Source organism: Petaurus breviceps, unplaced genomic scaffold (genome assembly GCF_028583685.1).
Source record: "Petaurus breviceps papuanus isolate PSGF00001 unplaced genomic scaffold, PetGlider_PUasm1.0 126, whole genome shotgun sequence".
In the NCBI taxonomy this organism is placed as follows: Eukaryota; Metazoa; Chordata; class Mammalia; order Diprotodontia; family Petauridae; genus Petaurus; species Petaurus breviceps.
Window position 1 is genome coordinate 81,509,197 of NW_027185655.1, and position 17,936 is coordinate 81,527,132.

Consider the following 17,936-nt stretch of genomic DNA (forward strand, 5'->3'; position numbering starts at 1 on the left):
TAATCTCTATAGGCATTGTGAATATGGCATTGCTGATACAGTGAGGAGAAACTTGTGGCAGGGAGACAAAATTAAAGGCTATCACAGTAGACAAGGCATGAAGTGACAAGAACCTATATCAAAGTGGTAGCAGAGTAGGAAGAGAGCAATCATTGAATTTGGCAAGTAAGAGATTATTAGTAACTTTGCAGAGAGAAGTTTTGGTTGAATGATAAGACAAGAAGATAAACTATAGACAATCAAGAAGAAAGTGAGAGGAAAGTTGTTTTCTCAAAGAGTTTATATTTTCTTCTAAGCTTAAGATTACATCTTCATTTTTTTCCTTTTCTCAAAATTCCATCCAGTTGTAATTCTTTACTTCTTTCTTTTCCTATGATCTGTGATGGTGAAATTCATTTATCATCATGGCTTGATAGTCATTGGTAGTGAAATGACATGTAAGTTGGTTTTCTCATAAATAATCGTTGTCTAACCCTTCACCTCATGATTTTTTAATCTTTTTTTTTCTATTAATTTGTTTCCTTTTAGTTTACAGGATTCAATTCCACAATTCCTTGAGTTTCACATTTTGGCCCCCTCCCTCTCCCCTCCATGGCGGCTTATAGTCAAGTATAGGATCTGTAAATACTTTCACATTATACATTAGTCAGGTTATAAGGATGGATTGTACCAGCTGGAATGAAAAATGGTAAGGAGGACATAAAACCAAATAAGAGAAGGAAAAAGATCAGGTATTTTGCTTTCACCTGGATATAAACTTAGTTCTTTCTAGAAAGTTCTTTCTCTGGATGCACATATTTCTCTTCATCATGAGTCTTTTGGGATTGACTTATATCACTGCATTGCTGAGAAGAGTCCAGTCTATCAAAGTTGGTCATCACACATACGTTGTGTCTGTAATTGTGTACAAATTTCTCCTGGTTCTACTCTTCTCACTCAGCATCAGTTCTTTTAAGCCTCTCCAGATAAAAATATGGAACACTTCACGAATTTGTGTGTCATCATTTGCACAGGGATCATGCTAATCTCTGTATTGTTCCAATTTTAGTATATGTTCTGCTGAAGCGAGCACCACCTCACGATTTTTAAAGGACTATTTTAACTATTGTGACTGGTATATTGTTCCAACAACTATTTTTTGGAGGGGATGCAGGAGGGCAGGTTATTGGTTTTCACTCTCCTACATGCCTCAATTTGGCATAACAGGAGGAAAAAAAGTGTTGGGATAAGAATTACAAAACTTGCAAGTCTTGTCACAACACTACCACTGACTCCATGTATAGTCCAATCAGTAATACAACTTCTTTTGAGCCTGATTCTTCAGCTGTAAAATTGGGACATCACTTTCTTTTATTGCTTTACAGGGCTGAGAGGACTAAATGAGATAATGTGTGATTTTTTTTTAAAGCTGTGAAGTATCAAGAAAATATAAGTTGTTAAAAGGTGTTATGATCAGGCCTCCATAAGATGTTCATCAGGCCAAATGAAAGTAATTAGTGCAATCACTGGATGAATTATATTGCCTGAGAGAAGCAAAGTGGAAATCTGAATAAAGTGAAAGACTTGAAGCCAGGAAAGCGTAAGTTCACATATTTACATGGTGTATGATCTGGGTGAGTTATTTAATCTCTCAGAGCCCTGCCTTAATGGAGAGTTCCTATTTTAGAAGTTTCCCACTAATGAAATCCCATTGTCTTCTTTTTTTTGGGGGGGTGGGGGTAGGGGTTTGGACATAAATTGCAAATGAATATTTTAGTTCCCATGTTTTCCACTTGAAACTTTGCAAAAGTAGATTGTGTTAGAGGTATTACCTTGTGGCTGCACGGTTAAGTCCCACTTATCAAAATCCTTGCAATTTCTTTTTTGCTTTTACAAATATTATTTGTTTTATGAAAATGATTTTCACATGACACATCCATTGCCTACACTAAGACAAACTCTATGAATATACAATTACAGTTTTAAGTATGAGGATAATTTGTCAAGGCAAGTAATTCAAATTCTTTTACACAAAATTTATATTTGGCTTATGTTTATAAGCAAGAAAGATGACTGAAATAATTTCTCTGCCTCTTCTTATTCTACACAATTTCTAGAATGATGGTTTGCCTTACTGAGAGTTTAGAAAATTTTCATGACTATAATTTAGAATCATTCATCAGTGGAAATGAAGTGGAAATTCACCACTGTCATGAAGAATTATTTAAGCTTAAGATGGAAAATCATACCATCATATCTTAGTGAAGCAATGAAATAATTAAAGATTTAAAGACAATCCATTATCTATCTATGTGTATACTAGCAAAAACCTTTATGGCCATAGAGCGAACATATGGCAAAAAGAATGGGAATTCTATTGAAGTTAATGCACATTCACTGCCACCATTTTGAAAAGGGCTGTAAGTATTTTTGATGCTGAGGAAAAGGAAACTAGGGTCATTCTGTCTAAATGATAAAATTAATCATGTAGTTGTAAGGGCATTAAATTTGGAGTTTAGGATTTAGACTTGAATCCAGGCTATGCTACTTATTGGTTGTATGACCTAAGACAGCTTAAAATATCTGGACTTATTTTCCCCCTCTGTAAATTGAGGGGTGGAACATGATGCACCTTTTAGATTGCCCATGAAATTGAAGAGGAAAGTTTTTCCATGTGTTTTCCTTAATACAGGTTCTACAGTATTGGGAGATGTTTCTCCTGTATATTAAATTTTTGAGGAGAATTATATTATTAACATACAATATTTACAATTACTAAAAATTAATTCATGGTTTACATCTTGGTCCCATAAATATCCAGAGCCATGGGAGTTCAAGGAGTTGCATCATATGATGATAAAGCTGAAGGGGGATATTGCAAGTATCTGAAAAATTATTCTGCATCATATCTATGGCTCTTTCCCAAAATAAGGTAGTTTCAATATTTCCATATATGCTAAGTGTGCTCATAGAAGTGAACCAAACTACAACAACACTACTAACTATTATGTGGTACAGAATCTTCACATGTATATAGTCTTCTCATAATTTTTTTTTTTTTTATCGTTAGCACTCCCTCATCATTCCCTCTGGTCCCCACAATGATATTGTAAAATACATAACATAATTTCAACTATTATATTTTAAACATAAGAAAATGAAAGTTAATGAGTCACTTGCCCCAGGTCACACAGCTGACTCAAACCAGATTTGTATTTCAGATTTAAAGAGTCTGTAGGCTAATTATTTCCTTTTCCTCCTCCTCCTTTTCCTTTCCTCCTTTTCTTCTTCATTCTTTACTTAGTGGAAGCTTTTATAAGATTTATAGTCTTAAAGTTTTACAAGGGCAGTGAGAGATTAAATTTTTTTTATAGGTCAAAAAAGTCAATATATGTCAGAGGAGGACAATGGAACGCAGAGCTTCTTGACTTTAAAGTCAGCTATCTACCCATTATGCCATGCTGTCTTTCATGATTAGATATAACAAATTTAAAAATTTAAAAACCTTGAAATTCAAACATTTTTGAATATTGAGATTGTGGGAAATTTAATGCAAAGACATAATATTTCAAGTTAAAATTTTATAAAATTTCTTTTAGAAGAAAATATCAGAAAAAAATGTTCCCTTTAGGCTGACATTGTATGTTTAATTTTAAAGATGTATTTTGGAATTCTCAAATGTCTATTATTCAAATAATATTGTATATAATGTTGTAAAGCCACATGCATTAGAACAAAAATTTGCTTTTATATGTCATTGTTTTACAGTCATTTATTTGCAAGAACTATTTAGTTGATACTGCAATTTTTTTTTTACCACCCCATTTTACAGATGAGAAAATTGAAGCTCAGAGGACTTCAGTTGTTTTCCCATACTCCCATAACCAGTTAATGGCTGAACTGGAGATTATACAACACTTCATTCCCCATGATTAGTGAAATTTCTGCTTTGAGGTACAAATAATCTAACCTGTTTGCTTCACACAAAATAACATAATTCACCTTAATATTAGATGATTATAAAGCTGATTACTTGTCTGTTTTCTTACAATAGCTCAAACTTCTACTCTAGCATTTCATCATAGAGTAAAAAAGATGGATGTATTCCCTGTGCAGCTATTCACCATCTGTTTAAGCAAATACACTCAAGGATTCTTCTACAGTTGTGATAAAGTGAAAGCAGATCTAAGAGCACCTAGGGCTCTGATTCCAAAATGATTATTGTACAGCTGTAAGTTGTATCAGTTCAGATCAATAAGCATTATGTTCTATTCAAATGCAAGGACCTGCAGCCAATTAATATGGAAATTCAGCCGCTAAAGGAAGTAACTTTGAACCCATCAGCACTTAACATTGGTAAGTTTTGTTGTTGTTTTTTCTTGTATGTTCTTAGTCTAATCTAGTGTACCTGTTATTTAACCTTGGTTTTTGGTTTTGGTTTGTTTGTTTTATTTTTGTTTTGTTTATTTTTGGTGTGTCTGGGGGCCGGGATTACTTTTCTGGACAAAACACCATTTTAAGTAGGTTCTAACACTGGATCCTGAATAGCCAAACAGTTAGAGATATCCAACTGTTTGGATAAACTTTCCAGTCACAGATTGTACTCAACTAAAGCATATCAAATTAATGTCTAGTCCTAGAGTTCCTATATTGATGATATAACAGTTCAAGACTTCATATTGCTTTTCCTATTCCTTTCAAACAACATTTCTTGATACATGAATATTTATTTTTCATCAAAAGGGAAATTTTAAAATAGCTACACAATTATTATTAAGACAAAATAGCAAAATAAAATAATGTATTTTGTACAAGCAATATTGATGGTAGTCCCCCTGGAAATTACCCTGCTGTTCCAAGTCTTAGGGAGAATAAAACTCTTCTTGCTATTGTACATTTCAGCACTTAATTGTGGTTAAGTCTTCTGAGGAGACATAGACAATTAAAACACTGTCTTCTGTAAATGAAAATTTTAACAAGTTATAGGTCAAGCATATTTTTTTCAGGCTGAATATTTAAAGTTTGGGGTTTTGGATGCAGTTTTAGACAGCAGGGAAGGATCTTGGAGATTACTGAATCAATCTCCTTCATTTTTTTTTATGCCTTTTGGAGGGCAATTGAGATTAAGCAACTTGCCCAAGGTTCATGGCCAGTTTTTTGGTTTTTTTTTTTTGTTAAGTGTCTGAGGCCGGAACCGAACTATGGGGCTGACTCTGGGGCCGGCGCTTTTAATCACCTATCCGCCCCAATCTTCTTCAATTTTGAAATTAGGAAATTATGGCCTAAAGAGACTAAGTGAGTTGTTCAAGTAAACTGCTGAATGCTAGGACACATGCATTTTGGGGGCTACAAGGTTCACTCTTCCACAAATTATCTGTCAAAAAGTTCTTGAAAGGGATGGGATAAAGACTCAAAATAAATTCTGAGCCTATCTATTAAAGAAATTCCTCACTTTTTACCATCATTATTTAAAATAATTGAAATAAAAAAAATCCCTTGTACTTTTTATGGAAATAGACAATAGCCCATTTGTGGGGATATCAATAAAATCAGAGACTTAAAGAAGAAACTTTTACTGAAAAATTGGGGTAGATACTTAATGAGAATTAGAAAATACATGGACAAATACATAAGTTTTTATCTTAATATGAATATGTGAACCTATCAAAGGGACTTCTGATGCAAGTTACCCACTATACTGATCTGGGATAATGACATTACAATCTTAATTAGTACCACATCCAGAAATTCAACAAATCCATTCCTATTACATATTCAAACTAATTTATAGCTATTATTGTGGCAATACAGCTATTTATTCTTCTACCTTTGCTTTAACAGTAATATTTGTACCTTTAACAGCAATACTTGTAGTATTTGTTGGACTTCCAACAAACCTCAAAACCCCATGCAGATTCCTTTTCTATCCAAAGTGGACTCCCTAGGGATGAGTCACCTTAGTATCTGTGTCTAAAAGACCCCTAAATATCTGAACCTTGTCTTCTATTAGTTGCAAGTCACCTATGTATAAAGTTCCTGATCCCCTTTTCATCTGTAGCAAGGACTGGACAAGTTTAAGGGGCTTGGCTCCACCCAGATAGTATCTAATTCATACAGATAAAGTACATGGGGGATGGCAGTGCAAGTGCTTTCTTTTCTTCTCTTCATCTTCTTAGAGGTAACAATGATAGGCAGCAGGGGTACAGGGGATATGTTCTAGTGAGGGGTGAAATACATGAACAAAGGCACAGAGAGAGGAGAAGGCATGGGCAGAGAATAGCCACTTTGACTATATTAAACAAAAGATGCAAAAAACTTAGAAAAGCTACTAAATTAGATTCTAATCTACTACTAAATTAGATTCCAGAGGGCCTTTCATGTTGGGATCCAGAGTTTCTAGTTTAGTATGCAGCAGAAAACCAGCAAGAGATCTGATGTCATCAGAACAGGAAGACTCCTAAGGTAGTCTTATGTGTATGAAAGAGATTGAGCAGGGTTAGACAGAATAACCAGAGGCTATAGCAATATCCTAGACAAGATATGAGAGTCTAAACTACCGTGTTTCCAGAGGGTCTGGAAAAGAAATGAGCAGAAAAGACATTTATTGGATAAAGTTAATGGGACCTAGAAACTAATTTGATGTGAGGAGTGAAAGAAAGGGATGAATTGTAGGTAATTCAGAGATTTTGAGACTTAGTGACTAGAACAGTGATTGAAACAGTAGAAATAGAGAAATTGTATATTTGAAGAGGGAAAGAGATAGGGTGGGAAACATGGAAAATATTTTTAGAAGAAATTATGAGTCAGTTTTAAATATAGTGTGTTGAAGTGGCCAGAGGGAGACACTAAAGTTAAAGCAGTTTGAACTATCAGATGAAAGCTCTGGGAGAAGGTACTGGTTTGAGTATTGTCTATACAGGTGTGACAACAAGAGCCATAGTAATAGAGAAGGTCATCAAAAGAGAAACTATATTGGAAGGAAGAGGATAAGAGAGGGAGTAATCTCTGAGTCTATAGAGCATGAAGAAGATCAGGAAACAGCTAAGGAAACAGAAAAAAGTGGTGTAAAAAAGGTAGAAGAAAAACATAGGAGAAAAGGCCATCATGAAAGCCAACAAACAGGACAAGTAATCAAAGTATCAAGAATAAGGAATCAACAACATAATATTTTATGTGGAGATCAAGGAAAGTGAATAAAGGGTGAAGGAAGCAATTGGACTTATTGATAAGGAATTCATTGATGACTTTGAAGATTTTTCTACCCAATAAAAAGATGAGTGTGGTAACTGGATTTCAAGGTTTAAGGAATTGAATGAGGGGTGGTGAGGAAATGGAGTCAGTGAGTATAGAGTTAGATGTAATTAGTTTTTGAAAGGATATAAATTAAATAACTTTTCAAAGTAATATATATATATATATAAATTATAAATGATTATAAAGCCATGTATTGTAATAATCTCCATATAATATTTTTTTCTAAAAATCTGAATGAGTTTTAATTTATACTTCTGCACAAATCCTTGGAGAATTAAGAGAAAATAGTTTTCTATTTGCTTCATATTTTCATTTTGTTTTATAAACATAATAAAGGCACATTTTCTATTTTTAGATCCTTTATAAAGCCATTGGTTTTCCTTTGGATGGATAAGGATTCCCAAAGAGTCACTTTTTTTTTTCTTTTCTTTTAGATATATAGAATGAGTGAATCATTTTGGAATAAGAGACATTTCCCTGTGCATTACCGAAGACCTTATGATGGAAAAAGGAGTTCTCTGTTTCACTGTTAGCATATGGTGAAAGCTTGAAAAATATCTATATATAAGACCAGGCAAATTTTGAGGTTTCTTTTGCTTTTCATAAAATACAGCAAAGCTCTAAACATATGATTCAATTAAAACATGTCCATTTAATTTGTTTTTAATGATCACATTTGATTGTAAATGGAACAGTGACTCCTTGATGATTTTTGTACAATGTTTACCCTCATCTATTTACTATCTTAAATGCTAGTACTTCAGTTTTTCTTTCTGGGCACACTATGTTACACTTGAAAGACTTGATCCAATTTTAGTTGCTATCCTTCCAAGTTATCTTAATGTCATTTATCACCTCATTTCAAAACATTATCCATTTACCACATCAATGGATGGAGATTTAAAACATTTTTTTCTTTCTTTTTTTTCCCATTAGTAATCTCTGAAAGAGGAACAGTGTGTTCATTGTCTTTAATCATAGCCATCCTTCCATTCTTGTTACTTATAGTTCACCTACTATGATTGAGGTCTTAATTCTCTTTAAATAATTACTTGAGGTGGGGATGAAGCCAAAATGCTGTAGTAAAAGTAGGGACTTGCTTTAGATCTCCCCCAAACCCCTCCAAATACCTGTAAAAATGACTCTAAACAAATTCTAGGGCTACAGAACGCACAAAATGACAGAGTGAAACAAGTCTCCAGCCCAAGACAACCTGGACAGTTGACAGGAAAGGTCTATTGCACTATTCCAGGGGCAGAGTACAGTCCAATGTGAGCCACACCAGCACAGACAGGGCTGAAGCAGGCCTCAGGGGACTGAATCAATGGCAGTTGTGACTTTCCAGACTTCTCAACCTACATGTGCAAAAGACAGCAAAGAAAGTCAGTTGGAAAACTCTGTGGGACCTGGGTGAGAGAGGAGTGTAGGACAGTCTCAGCCCTGAGGAGCTGAAGGTGGCACCAATGGCAGCAGCAGCAGCAGCAGCAGCTGCTGCTGTGTGAGGAGTTCTGGGCTCACAGACAGTGGGGTGATCAAGTGAGTGATCCGAAGGGGATTGCAAGGATTTCTTTGCTGGCACTGAGGCAGGATTCTCTTGCTTTGCCCTGCTTGGATATGAGTCACAGTCTTGGGTGGTGGTTCTGGGATGAGGAGATGAACTAGTGTGGAAGAACTAATGGCTGTGGCACAGAGCAAATCTTCCTCACAGTTGCAAGGCAGATAAGGGTGCTTAAAGTAACTCACAGACCAGAGTACAGGACAGAAAAGGAGTAAAAATTTCTCCTTTGATCATACCATCTTGGGAGAACTGAAAATTTACTGGTCCCTTGAAGTATCTCTGCAAACAGCTAAACAAAACTCCTGAAACTTGGTATAGTACACCCAACTCCATCCCCAAACCCACTGGAAGCAGAGTCCTACCTTTCCAAAGAGTTAGAAAGTAAATTATTTGTCCAGGAAAATGAGCAAGAAGAACAAAAACCTCAGACTATAGAATATTATCTTGTTGACAAGATAAAAACATACAATTAGAAGAAGACAACAAAGTTAAAGCTCCTACATCAAAAGCTAACAAGAAAAATATGAATTGGTTGCAGGTCATGTAAGAGATCAAAAAGGATTTTGAAAATCAAGTAAGAGAAGTAGAGTGTAGTAAGCCAAAATATTTGATTCTTGGTGTCAGTTCCTATGCAGATATCCTTGATGACTGTGGCTTTGGCTTCCAGCTTTGAAGTCTGCTCTCAAGAACATCCTTTGTTATGTTAATGCATAAGATAGGAGTTAACTGACTTTTCCTAAGAGTTTTTGGTGCATAGATAACATGGCCTTATTCAATTCTGAGCTACTTCCAAGATATGAAAGATTAAGATAATGATAAGAATACTCCAGAATAAGACAAACTAAGATAATGATAAGAATACTCCTGGATATGACAAACTAAGTTATTGATAAGAATACTTGAATCTTTGTCTGCTTGATCTTTAAAAACCTTGTTCAAAGAATCATTAAATGGAGTTCTTTCCTACAAACTACCTGCCTGGTTAATTCTTTATTACGTCTTCGCTCACACTTGGGCTGCTCAGTGTTCAGCACTGGTCGGAGACGTGAAGAAGAAATGACCAGATCATGAACTACCTACATGGTCTGGTCATTTTTCATTCATGTCTCCAACCATGCTTAGTACTTGACACTGAGCAGCCCAAAATAGTAGGGGAAAAATTGGGAAGAGAAATGAGAGTGTTGCAAGAAAATCATGAAAAATGAATCAGCACCTTGCTAAAAAAGAAAAAAAAAAAAAAAAAAATACTCAAGAAAATAACACCTTAAAAAATGGACTAACTCAAATGACAAAAAAGGTCCAACCAGACAATGAGGATAAGAATGCCTTCAAAAGCAGAATTGGCCAAATGGAAAAGGAATTCAAAAAGCGCAGTGAAAAAAATACTTTCTTCAAAATTAGAATGGATCAAATGGAGGCTAATGAATTTATGAGAAATCAAAAAATTATAAAGCAGAACCAAAAGAATGAAAAAAAATAGAAACAATGTGAAACATTTTGTGAGAAAAAGCACTGACCAAGGAAACATATCCAGGAGAGAAAATTTTAAAAACTATTGGACTACCCAAAAGCCATGATAAAAAAAAAAAGGACCTAGATATAATCTTTCAAGAAATTACCAGGAAAAAAATGCCCTGATATTCTAGAACCAGAGGGGAAAAGAGAAATTGAAAGAATTTGTCAATCATCTCTTGAAAGAGATTACAAAAGGAAAACTCCTGGGAATATTGTAGCCAAATTCTAGAGTTCCCAGGTTAAGGAGAAAATATTGCAGGTAGCCAAAAAGAAACACTTCAAATATTGTGGAAACACAATCAGCTTCTATAATTAAGGGTTTGGAGGGCTTGGAATATGATATCCCAGAGGTCAAAGGAGCTAGGAGTAAAACCAAGAATCACCTACCTAGAGAAACTGAGTATAATACTTCAGGAGGAAAAATGGATATTCAGTGAAACAGAGGATCTTCAAGGATTCCTGATGAAAAGATGAATAGAAAATTTGACTTTCAAATATAAGAATCAAGATAAGCACGAAAAGGTAAACAGGAAAGAGAAATCATAGGGGCTTTATTAAAGTTGAACTGTTTACATTCCTTCATAGAAAGATGGTATTTGTAACTCTTGAGACCTTTATCAGTATTAGGGTAGTTGGACTCCAACTACCCTAATATATATATATATATATATATATATATATATATATATATATGTGTGTGTGTGTGTGTGTGTATTATATATATATTTATATATATTATATATATATATATATATATATATATATATATATACATCATAAACATACACACATACACACAAGGCACAGGGTGAATTGAATATGAATGGATGATATGTATAAAACAAAATTAAGGGGCAAGAAAGAAATATATTGGGAGAAAGAAAAAGGAGGAGATAGAATGGGGTAAATTATTTCACATAGAAGAGGCAAGAAAAAGCTTTTAAAATGGAGGGGAAGAGCAGGGAGGTGAGAGGAAATGAAGGAACCTTACTTTCATCAGATTTGGCCTAAGGAGGGAACAACAACAATACACACTCAATTGGTTATCTTACCCTACATGAAAGTAGGGGGGAGAGGGAAAAGAGGGGGAGATAGTATAAGGGGGTGAGAGATTGGGAAAGGGGGTAATCAGAAGCAAACACTTTAGAAAAGGTACAGGGTCTAAGGAGAAAATAGAATAAATGGTGGGCAGGATAAGATGGAAGAAAATATAGTTAGTCTCACATCATGGTTATTATGAAAGTGTTTTGCATAAGTATACATGCATAATCTATATTGAATTGCTTGCTTTCTCAATGGAGGTGGGTAGGAAATGAAGAAGGGAGAGAATTTGAAACTGAAAGTTTTAAAAATAAATAATAAAAATTGTTTTTACCTGCAACTGGGAAATAAGATATACAGACAATGGGGTGTAGAAATCTATCTTGCCTACAAGAAAATAATGGGCTAGGGATAAGAGGTCATGGGGGGCGGAGTGCTACAGTGTTAGAAAGGCGGGAAGACTGGATGAAAGGTTAATCAGAATCCAAGCAATCTTGGGGTGGTGGTGTAATGCGAATGTAAATTTTAAAGATCTTCCCTGCCCCTAGGCTAAAGTGCACCTGAAGCCTGGGGTGGGAGGCTTGTTTTTCAGTAGATACTTCTTGATTGGCCAGTGAGTCAATAAGGTTGTTACATTCTCTGAGCCAGGAGAAGGCTATATAAGCCCTGATGTGTAACTTTGTTTTGGGACTCACTTTGAGAAGTGTTCTGTGATTTGATCTGAATTTTGGGAAGCCGTTGTTGAGAGTCCCCCGGCTTTGAAAAACCCAGAATGTGGAAACCCCAGATGTTGACTGGGTATGGATGTAATGGTTGGACAGTTTGGAAATCTGTCTACTTGATGTTTCTGTCTTGATAATTATGCCTGTATACTTTGAGGTTCAGGGTGCTGATCTTTTCTCCCAGACAAGGTAAATGATATATGTCTGACTGATTAAAGTAAGCTTGTTAACCCATTTTGAGTTGCTTTCCTTTAACAAAGCAGATCCAAGAACCTGGGTGAGCAGCCACCCTGGAGACGCTGGGGTGCCTGCTGCTACAGGTGGGAAGGAAGAGAAGGGGAGAAAATTTGGAATTCAAAATCTTATGGAAATTGATGTTGAAATCTAAAAATAAATTAACAAAAATAACTTCTTTGGGGTATTTCCCTAGGATATCTTGCTTGACTATTTTCTTTCCGGTAGCTCATGCACCTTTGTGGTTGGTGGGAGGGAGAAATCAGCATTAGTCAGGTAATTGTTTTTTCACAAAATACTCTCTGCATTTTATGAGCTATCAGTTTTAACAAATTTTGAAAGATCCTCTATTGATGTGACCGGCCCCAAGTGTTCTATTCAAATATGTTTTTTTCTGGCAGAATGAAATAATTTAAAAATCTTTCCTTCTCCAGGCCCCATTAAAAACCACTGAACTCCTATCTCTTAAAAATGAAAAATGAGAAACAGTTCTGTCTCTTTTTTACTAGTATTGTTATATGAAACCACCTTTCCAGTCTCCAACCTTTCTCCAATTGTTGACACTTTACTTAAAACATATTGAAACATTCTCATTTTAACTACATTAGAATTTCAACTAAAAAAGATTCTAGGAATTGTGTTTACATTAGCTAACTTCTACCTAAGTATTCCCTGTGATATTATATTATAGTAATCTGATCCCAAAGTCTCAATTTGGGAAATCCGATTTCATTTTTCCTCATGGAAGACAGAAATCACTGCCTGAAATAAATGGAGGTGCTCTATGAAATTATCAATGTAGTATTCCCTCCAACAGTAGGGATTGCAACCCAGACCCACTATTCTCTTCTTCCAGATCAGTTCTGAGCTCAATCTACCATACACCTGTAGGGTTTTGTCCCAGATAACACACACACACACACACACACACACACACACACACACACAATGTGTGAAAGGGAGCAAAGTACAGAGAGACTGAGGTTGGTTGAAAAAATATTATGATGGATTTAGAAGTTTATATGTTATCTTCTGAACAAATGTAAGCTATTTTGGATTGGGAAACTTGAGAATGGCTTAAGCAGAATAATATATTGTTATAGTACCAGTGTGAAGGATGGATTAGATTTTTTTAGTATAAAAATTAGATTTTTTAACAATAAAATCTTTAATAACAAGAATTCAAATAAAATGCTCAATTAACCATGTATTCTCACTATTTAGATAATGTCAGAAATTTAAATAACAACAGCACTAACAACATCAATAAAGCAAACACCTCTCAAGGCATATACCCCTAAGGTTAATATAATTTCATGTACCATTTTTTAGCTTCTCCTTATAGTTCAATACAGTGCTCAGAATGGCGATCCTCAGAAACTGGAACAACCTTAATTAATTAAGATTCAGAGAACATTTTACACAGTACATCAGTATTGGTCAAGAACAACTTTGAATATCTAAGTCATTTTGAGTATTATAGATACTCAAATGATTTATAAAGGACCTATGAAGGAAGATGCTATCCATATGTATAACAGTATGGTTTTACTTTTATCCACATATTTGCATCTAATGGTAGTCTCTAAAGGCCAGGGTGCAGAGGAAGGGAGAAAAAAAAATTAAAAGTGCACAACAGAAAACAAAGGAAGTCTAATAGTAAAGAGATAATGTTCATAATGGTTCAGCTATAGTAGAGTTTATTTTCCAACACACTGTCTTCAAGAAGTCAGCATCCTCTCCTTGCCACAAGAAAGCAACAGACTATCAATATTACTATTTTCCTTTTTTTAATTGCTTTTTCAGAAAGATGAAGGAATTTGTAAAGGGTCACTCAGAAAATAGCAAAGACTGGAACACAAATTTTCTGATTCCTTGTTACTTTTGCAATGGATACAAATTCAGACCACTTTGAGTATTGTGCAGAAAAGAGGTGTTTACTGATATTCTAGGACATTATAAGCATTCAGCCAGTATTAAGAGATGCATGGACTAGGTATCTTGGCTTCAACATTTCTTTGCCATGTCATGGTGGGAAGGAAGGTCTTTTAACATTCTTGAGCCTCTTGCTGTTTCGGCATGGTGATGACAATACCTATAAGCACTGATTTCTTATGTGCTATGGTGTCATTCAGCCCTGTCTTCACCTGAGTTTAACCACTGCTGCTACAAGCACATGGAATAATAAAGTTCTAGGAACTGAGATTCAAAAGCTAGAAAAGATACTACTGAGATACTTGAATACATACTAAATATGAAAGATTTTGAGATTCAAAAGAGATAATGGATGTAAAATGCTTGGCAAACATTGAAGTGCTATATGGGGGGGGGGGTCAGTTGTTCAATTATTTAACCACTAATTGTTGGGAGGGTTAAAGGGATGATCCTAAGATCTAAAAAGGGTGAAGAAATTGAAGCAATAGAATAGCAGTCAGGAGTTGGTAGGAGAATTAAAGAATTAAAACCTTGTGCTTACAGGAACTGGCTGTGTAACCTTGGGCAAGTTACTTAACCCCAATTGCTTTAAAAAAAAAACACCTTGTGCTTAGAGAAAGGTTAAGGGCAAGAAAAAAACAGGTATGGGCACACATTCCTTTATTTCCCTTAATCTAAGAAAGGTAGAGTTTCAAGGACAGGCTGCCAAGTACCATTTATGGAATTGGTTATATAGGCAGGGGTCAATCGAAAATCATTTGAAAGGTTGACAATTCTATTCACTTCTGGAACTCTTATTAGAGAAACACTAGCAATATATACCTATCATCTCATGCACTATATGGCTATGGGATTAGGGAGAGAAGTTTTCCAGAACAATCCATGTCTTCCAAGTTTGTCTGCACAAAAACACTATTTTATTTAAATAAGCATTACATGGAGAATTTGGAATCATTATACATTATATCACCTTGATCTCAAATAATTATAATAATAGCTAGAATTATGAATATTAAGTATTTCTTTGAGATTTACAAAAGACTTTACAAATATCTGATTTTATTATGACAACAACTCCGAGAAGTAGATACTATCAATTTTATAGATAAAGAACTAAGGCAGACAGAGGTTAAATAATTTACCTAGCATCACATTTAGATAAAGTTTTGTCCTAATCCACTGTTTATACCGAATAGCATTACATAGGAAAAGGCCATAAAACAGATTTTCTGCATGTTCTTTAAGGATTTATCTAAGATGAAGCTGCTTGCATGTCTGCTATTTTCTGTCACAGTAGACCCAGCACTCACAATTTATGTGGGTCTCAGCATATCCATTTACTTTGCAGTTAATGAACAAAACTGTTGCAAGGTCACACACTATGTCTTTCACAGCTAAAGAGATTATTCCAATACACTATATAAATATTTTCCACTTGCTAAAAGTCTTGAATTGCCAAAATATTGGCTTTGTTTATTGGGGACATTTTCCAAGAATTTAGAAATAATTTTGACATGATGGTAATTAAAAGCAAAACAACAGCAACAGCAACAAAAAGCCACCTGTACATCTTGTAGACAAACATCACAGTTAAATGCCTTAATTAATATTCTGAGCACTGCAAAAGCCACCCAACAGAAATATGTGTTTACTGATGCCTTTATGTTTTGCTAAATATTCAATTTATTAGTGCCTGTATTGCACTTTTAATGTGAATTATTATACAATAACCATTTCCATTATTGTGCATGGTGCTCTAAATAGACATATATCAGCTTTAAAATGCTGAAGTAAATCTTTTGGTACAGAAGGGAACTTGTATGTTAAAGAGACAGAATGAATATTACTAGATTTCCATTTTCCAAACATAGTAGACAATTATCCATGAGCTGCTGCTGTATTCTTGCTTTGGGAGACAACATTATAGGAGGGGGAGAATCACTTGTAATTCTAAATGACACAATAATCAAGTTAAATAACTAAAAATAATTACTTTTCATATACTGTTTTTTCCTTCATTGATCACACTAACTATATTCTCAAGAGGGATCTGGCAAAGATTCTGTGATTGCATCTGTCTTAAATGTACATATGGTTTTCAGTAGATATTGTGTTCAACATTTTCAAAGTCTTTGATTAGAAAGACTACAGTATGGTGACACCAGGAATGTAGGTTCAGAATGCTTACTAGCCATTTTTTGCATAAACAAGATTCCTGTTTCATGGTACCAGATTGCAATTGTAATACTAGCTCTTCATCTCTCAAATGGGTTAGTATTAATAAAGTTCGTATAGTGCTTTAAGGTTTGCTAAGTATTATTTCATGTAGTATCATATTTGATCCTCAGAACAACTTGTGAACTAGTGCTATTATACCATCATTTTACAGATAAGGAAACTGAAGCTGAAAAAGTTTGAGTGATTTACATATGGTTGTATCATTTGCAAATATCTGAAGAGGGATTTGATCTCAGATCTTCCTAACTCCAAGTTTTTCCACCACCCTATATTGCTTCAAACACATCTTTTTGATCGCTAGACATGAAAGTGTGGAAAGAGTAGCACAAAAGAGAACTACTGATACTACTTTTTCTGTTATTTTTCTGTTGTGTCTTATTCTTTTTCTTTGTTTTTTTTTTTTGTTTTTTGTTTTTTTTTGCTTTTTGCTTTTTGGAGGGGGGAGGGCAGGGCACTTGGGGTTAAGTGACTTGCCCGAGGTCACACGGCTAGTAAATGTGTCAAGTGTCTGAGTTCAGATTTGAACTCAGGTCCTACTGACTCCAGGGCCAGGGCTTTATTCACTGTGCCACCTAACTGTGCCATGTCTTATTCTTTGTGACCCAATTTAGAGTCTTCTTGGCAGAGGTTTTGGAGTGGTTTACCATTTCTTCTTGCTCATTTTACAGATGTAGAAACTGAGGCAAATAGGGTTAGGTGACTTGTCCAGGGTCACACAGTTGAAAAGTGTCTGAGGTCAGACTAGAACTCAGGAAGATCTTCCTAAATCCAGGCTTGGTGCTTTTAACTGACCCCATATACTACTTAGAATGAGTCAATTCCTCCATTTCCAAATGAAGATAGTAAATTATTATAGTTTTCCATTACATACCATTTAAACAGTATAAACTTTCCTATTCAGAATATAGTCTTATAAAATATAATGCCTCATGCTGTGTCCTTTGTATTTATAAACATATTATTGATGATGATGATGATGATGATGATGATGATGATGACAACGACAAAGGCAGTGAGGACTACTGTAGAACATCTAAGTCAGACTCCTGGGACATACTGATTTCTAAACAAATCAAAATCTTTCTATACAGTTCAAATAACTGGGGAGATGCACATTTACACTTAGTAAGGATTTAAAGTGTCTTGATTCTCAATAACAAGAGAAAAAATCCTACAGTGGTCATAACACTTGTTGTCTTCTTAATGTCACTAAACCATTTGAAATAAGACACTATGAATCACAAATAAAGCCTATTTGATGTGATTGTGTGGTTTTTGTTTCATCCTTATTCTTTAGGATGCATGGTTTATTATTGCTTTGATTAAAATTCTAAAGTCTTTCTAAATTATTTTTGTTTACAATGATATAATCACTTGAAAATTATTCTATTTCTTCTTTGTTCTACATCAGTTAAGAAAAGTCTTCTTAGTTTCCTCTGAAATTGTCCATTTCATCATTT

General features: G+C 34.7%; 1 protein-coding gene and 1 non-coding gene across 2 annotated transcripts in view; both read right to left on the bottom strand.

The window, feature by feature from the left end:
• FSTL5 (follistatin like 5) overlaps positions 1 to 17,936 on the bottom strand; it is a 1,185,743-nt gene that overhangs the window by 750,986 nt on the left and 416,821 nt on the right. The window lies entirely within an intron of this gene.
• Positions 968 to 1,072, bottom strand: LOC138171222 (U6 spliceosomal RNA). Its single transcript, XR_011170826.1, has one exon. It is a non-coding gene; the product is annotated as a U6 spliceosomal RNA (small nuclear RNA).